This window comes from Mauremys mutica, unplaced genomic scaffold, assembly GCF_020497125.1.
Source record: "Mauremys mutica isolate MM-2020 ecotype Southern unplaced genomic scaffold, ASM2049712v1 Super-Scaffold_100033, whole genome shotgun sequence".
Lineage (NCBI taxonomy): Eukaryota > Metazoa > Chordata > Testudines > Geoemydidae > Mauremys > Mauremys mutica.
This window is the reverse complement of record NW_025423255.1, coordinates 96,393-102,471: the sequence shown is the minus strand read 5'-3', so window position 1 is coordinate 102,471 and position 6,079 is coordinate 96,393.

Here is a 6,079-nt window from a genome sequence, read left to right as displayed (position 1 = left end):
ACTCCTGGGTTCTCTCCCCAGCTCTGGGAGAGGATTGGGGGCTGGTGGGTCGGAGCAGGGGGGGCTGGGAGCCAGGACTCCTGGGTTCTCTCCCTGGCTCTGGGACGGGAGTGGGGGCTGGTGGGTCAGAGCATGGGGGGCTAGGAGCCCGGATGCCTGGGTTCTCTCCCCAGCTCTGGGAGGGCAGTGGGGGCTGGTGGTTAGAGCAGGGAGGCTCAAGTGAAATCACCCATCCAACACCAAGTCATGTGTCTATGGGTAGCAAAATACCTGTCCCCAAACCCTGCCCTGGACAGGAGGGCGTTACAGGACAGCTGTGGCTTTAATTAACCCTGAGCAGCAATTAAGGCCTGGAAAAGCCAGAACAGAGGCTGGGACAGGCCTGCACAGCATGCAGCCCGCGTGGGCTCGCGGTGCGGCCCGCAGGCAAGCGGCGGGGTGGGGCTATTGGGTTTGCCCAGGGCTGGTGCAACTGTCTGGGATTTTTCCTCCTTCCCCTCATGGGTGCGGAGTGTGGAGCGGCTGATTGGGCACCTGGGCCTGATTTAGCTGCTCCCATTGGCTTCCAGCAGGCAGAGTCTCGCCCCCTCCCCCTGCCTCAGGGTCATGTTGCAGCACTTTGTGTGTGACATGCGGCTTCTATGATGAGCTGCATGCAATGCGAGGGGGGGCTCCCCACCACTACCCTACCCCTGTGCATGGACACTTGCAAGGGGGCAGTCTCACGCAATAGGGATGAGGAGGAGGAGGAGGAGGCTAGCGAGCCGAGAAACCATTCTCCCCGACCGCCAGGAGTTGTTTATCACGCTGGAGCCAATACCCGCCCAACCCAAGCTCATGGACCATGAAGCCGGAAGAGGCACCTCTGGTGAGTGTGTCTGTGTAAATATAATGCATGGTTTAAAAGCAAGCGCGTTTAATGATGTGGCAGCAGAATTAAAAGCAGGGTAAATGTTTCAGTCAATTTAAGGACAGAATGAAAGGCAGCCCTAACCCTAACCCTAACAATGCAAGAGTTGTAAGAGGTGCTGTTTATCCCCTCGCTTTTAGTTGATAAGGATGGAATGCTGATTTAAGCAGAAACCTTGAGATAAGGTCGTGTCTAAAGGGAGCTTGTATTAACAAAGGATAACCGTTAGCCACTGATGTATGTAACGGGGAAAGTGTAAATACTTGTCTTATACTGCCTGTAGGGGGAAGATCTGCCTAAGGCCGGGGGACCCCCCCCCCCCGTCCGACCGCAATCTTCCCTTGCAATTGCTCATAATAAACTGTCTCTGACTTGTTGCTAACAAACACAGAGTGAGGACTTGTTTTCTTCCACAATGATTAATTTGCCCTGAAGACTTGGGATGCATTCGCGGCCAGTACAGCCCCTCCTCTTAAATGGCCAACCCAACAGGTGCTTGGTATGGGAAAAGAGGGTGCTGCATGTGTGATCTCTCACACCAAACCGGCAGGGTCTCAATGTAAGGCCTGGTCTACACTAGGAGGTTATGTCGAATTTAGCAGCGTTAAATCGAATTAACCCTGCACCCGTCCACACAACAAAGCTATTTAGTTCGACATACAGGTCTCTCTAGTTCGATTTCTGTACTCCTCCCCGACGAGGGGAGTAGCGCTAAATTCGACATGGCCATGTCGAATTAGGCTAGGTGTGAATGGAATTCAACGCTAATAGCTCCGGGAACTATCCCACAGTGCACCACTCTGTTGACGCTCTGGACAGCAGTCCGAGCTCGGATGCTCTGACCAGCCACACAGGAAAAGCCCCGGGAAAATTTGAATTCCTTTTCCTGTCTGGCCAGTTTGAATCTCATTTCCTGTTTGGACATCGTGGCGAGCTCAGCAGCACTGGCAGCGATGCAGAGCTCTCCAGCAGAGGTGTCCATGCAATCTCAGAATAGAAAGAGGGCCCCAGCATGGACTGATCGGGAAGTCTTGGATCTGATCGCTGTGTGGGGCGATGAGTCTGTGCTTTCGGAGCTGCGCTCCAAAAAACGGAATGCAAAGACCTATGAGAAGATCTCCAAAGCCATGACAGAGAGAGGATACAGCCGGGATGCAATGCAGTGCCGCGTGAAAATCAAGGAGCTGAGACAAGACTACCAGTAGACCGAAGCGGCAAAGGGACGCTCCGGATCCCAGCCCCAGACATGCCGCTTCTACAAGGCACTGCATGCCATTCTAGGTGCGGCCACCACCACTACCCCACCACTGACCGTGGACTCTGAGGATGGGATAGTGTCGACGGCCGGTTCCTCAGAGATGTTCCCGGACGGGGAAGTTGAGGAAGGAGATGAGGAGAACGAGGCAGTCGACAGCGCTTACAACGCTGATTTCCCCGATAGCCAGGATCTCTTCATCACCCTCACAGAGATCCCCTACCAACCCTCCCCGGCCGTTAACCCGGACCCTGAATCAGGGGAAGGATCAGTCGGTAAGTGCTTTAAACATGTAAACATTTATTTTTAACAGAACAGGAATATTAACTATCTGAAAAGAATGGGGATAGAACAGAAATCCTCATGGGAGATCTCCACGAAGCTCTCCTGGAGGTAATCGAAAAGCCTCCGCACGAGGTTCCTGGGGAGAGCGGCCTTATTGCGTCCTCCATGGTAGCACACTTTTCCGCGCCAGGCTATCCTCAGGTACTGTGGTATCATTGCCTCGCAGAGCATGGCGGCATAGGGCCCTGGTTTTTGCTGGCTTTCACGCAGCATGCGGTCTTTATCTGTCTCACTGATCCTCAGCAGGGGGATGTCGCTCATGGTGACCTGCTTTGAATTAGGGGAATGTTAGTATTGGGACTGCTTGCCTGTTCCTTTACATAACTATAACCGGCGGTTTACAGCCACGTGGTGGAGGCGGGACAGGGGCAGAGTTCATGCTTTCCCGATTGCCGGCAGCAGGAACTGGCCAACGCTAGGAGCATTGCTTTGACCGTGACAGGAGGGCACTGCTATAAATTAAGTTTTAAGCAGCCAAAAGTCTACGGCTTACCATGTCTGCCTGCTTCACGAATTCTGCTGTCCTGCCCCGCTTGTCTGATCTCCACTGCAAGACCCCAGGCACTGAATGCGAAGGCCGAAAATTCGAACTTGTCCTGAGTGCGCATGAGAGAGGTGCTGTGCATGGTCTTGTTCACAGCGACAGACTAGACTCTGTTCATTGTTCGCAAAAATGTATCTTTGTAAGGAATTCACTCCCTTTTTCCCATCACACAGCTGCGACTGTCTCCCGACCTGCCCCGGCATCCCCCTCACAGAGGCTGGCGCAGATTAGGCGGCGAAAGAAAAGGACACGGGACGAGATGTTCTCAGAACTTATGGGCTGCTGCCGAGCCGAGGCGGCCCAGCAGACCCAGTGGAGGGAGAACATGTCGCAGTACCAGCGCTCACACAGCGAACGGGAGGACAGGTGGCGGCAGGAAGACCAGCAGGCGACTCAAACGCTGCTTGGACTAATGAGGGAGCAAACGGACACGCTCCGGCGCCTTGTGGATGTTCTGCAGGACCGGAGGCAGGAGGACAGAGCCCCACTGCACTGTATCTGCAACCGCCCTCCCCTGCCACAAAGTCCCATACCCCCCTCACCCAAAATAACAAGAAGGAGGGGCGGCAGGGGCCGTGAAAACTGTCACTCCACCCCTGCAGAGTGCTCAAGTACAAGAAGGCTCTCATTCCCAAAATTTTGATAAGTCCTTTCCTTCCCGCCTCACCTAAGCCCCCGTCCCAGTTTAATCCCCTAACTGTCTAGTTGATAATAAAAAATACTTACCTGTTAATTACTGTTTCCGTCATGTTCTTTTAGAGGAGACTGTGTTTGAAGCGGGGGAAGGGGGTTGGTAATTGGACAGGACAGTCACCTTTACCAGGGTACAGACATGGGGGCAGGTTCAGCAGCAGGTCACACACACAGTGCAGTCACTAGGCACCCTGGTCAGTCTGGGAGGTGGTTTTCATGTTCTGTTTTGGGGGTGCTATGTGACTTTGTGGCGGGGGAGGGTGGTTAGAGATCTTATGCAGCGGTCCTTATCCTGGATCACAGAGCCACGCAGCAGCTGATCTGTAACCGTCCTCCCCCGCCACAAAGTTACATAGCCCCCACACACAGAGTCCCGAAAAGGAGGGGTGGCAGGCTCCGTTGAAACAACCAGTCCGCCACAGCGGACCGCTCCAGGAGCAGGAGCCTGTCATTCCTCGAGTTTAGAAGCAGTCTTTACATCACTAAACACCCTACCCACCACAGTCTGCGTCCCAGTTTCAACCCTTTACCGCGAAATCAGTAATAAAGAAAACGGTGTTAATTAACAAAGTTCCATGTATTTTATTTTTAAACATATGTTGGAAGGGGGGATCGGGGGAAACGGGGTATGTAACTGCAGAGGATAGTCAACAGTAACTGGGTAAAGAAACGGGGGCAGGTTCAGCTTCTCTGTAAACAAACTTAATAGTCACAGGTTACCCTGCTCGCTGAGGAACCCAACTTTCAAAGCCTCCCGGATGCACAGCGCTTCCCGCTGGGCTCTTCTAATCGCACGGCTGTCTGGCTGGGCATAATCAGCAGCCAGGCTATTTGCCTCAACCTCCCATCCCACCATAAAGGTCTCCCCGTTGCTCTCACAGAGATTGTGGAGCACACAGCAAGCTGCAATAACAATGGGGATATTGGTTTCGCTGAGATCCGAGCGAGTCAGTAAGCTTCTCCATCTCCCCTTAAGATGTCCAAAAGCACACTCCACCACCATTCTGCACTTGCTCAGACGGTAGTTGAAGAGTTCTTTGTCACTGTCCATGGCACCTGTATAGGGCTTCATAAGCCAGGGCATTAGCGGGTAGGCTGGGTCCCCGAGGATCACTATAGGCATCTCCACATCCCCAACAGTTATTTTGTGGTCCGGGAAGAAACTACCTTCCTGAAGGCGTCTAAACAGACCAGAGTTCCTGAAAACACGCGCGTCATGAACCTTGCCCGGCCATCTGACGTTGAGGTTGGTAAAACATCCCCTATGGTCCACCGGTGCTTGCAGCACCATTGAAAAGTGGCCCTTTCGGTTAAAATACTGGCTGGCCTGGTGGTCCGGTCCCAGGATAGGGATGTGAGTTCCATCTATAGCCCCACCGCAGTTTGGGAATCCCATCGCGGCGAAGCCATCTATGACGACCTGGACGTTTCCCAGGGTCACTACCTTTGAGAGCAGTAGCTTAATGATTGCGTGGGCTACTTGCATCACAGCAACCCCCACGGTAGATTTGCCCATGCCAAAGTGGTTCGCTACTGACCGGTAGCTGTCTGGCATTGCAAGTTTCCAGAGGGCTATGGCCACTCGCTTCTGCACACTCAGGGCTGCTCGCATCTGGGTGTCCTTGCGCTTCAGGGCAGGGGACAGCAACTCACAGAGTTCAAGGAAAGTGCCCTTACGCATACTGAAGTTTTGCAGCCACTGTGATTCATCCCAGACCTGCAGCACTAGGCGGTCCCACCAGTCCGTGCTTGTTTCCCGGGCCCAGAATCGCCGTTCCACAGCATGAACATGACCCATTGCCACCATGATCTCCACGGCGCGGGATCCCATGCTTTCTGAGAGGTCTGTGCCACTCTGAGACTTCATGTCCTCACCGTGCTGCCGGAGCCTCCTCGCCCGATTTCTCAGCAGCTGACTGTGGAAGAGGTGGACGATAAGGTGCGAGGAGTTGACAACGGCCATAAGTGCAGGGATGATCGCAGCGGGCTCCATGCTCGCAGTGCTGTGGCGTCCGCGCTGTCACTCACCAGAAAAGTGCGCGAACTGATTTCCCGCCGGCGCTTTCAGGGAGGGAGGGCGGGAGAGACGGTTGAATGACGACAGTTACCCAAAACCACCCTCGACACATTTTTTCCCCCAGCAGGCATTGGGGGCTCTACCCAGCATTCCAATGGGCAGCGGGGACTGCGGGAACTGTGGGATAGCTGCCCACAGTGCACCGCTTCCAATGTCGACGCTTGCCCCGTTAGTGTGGACTCACAAAGTCGAATTACTGTCCTTAGTGTGGATACACACGTTCAAGTTTGTAATATCGGTTCCACAAATTCGATT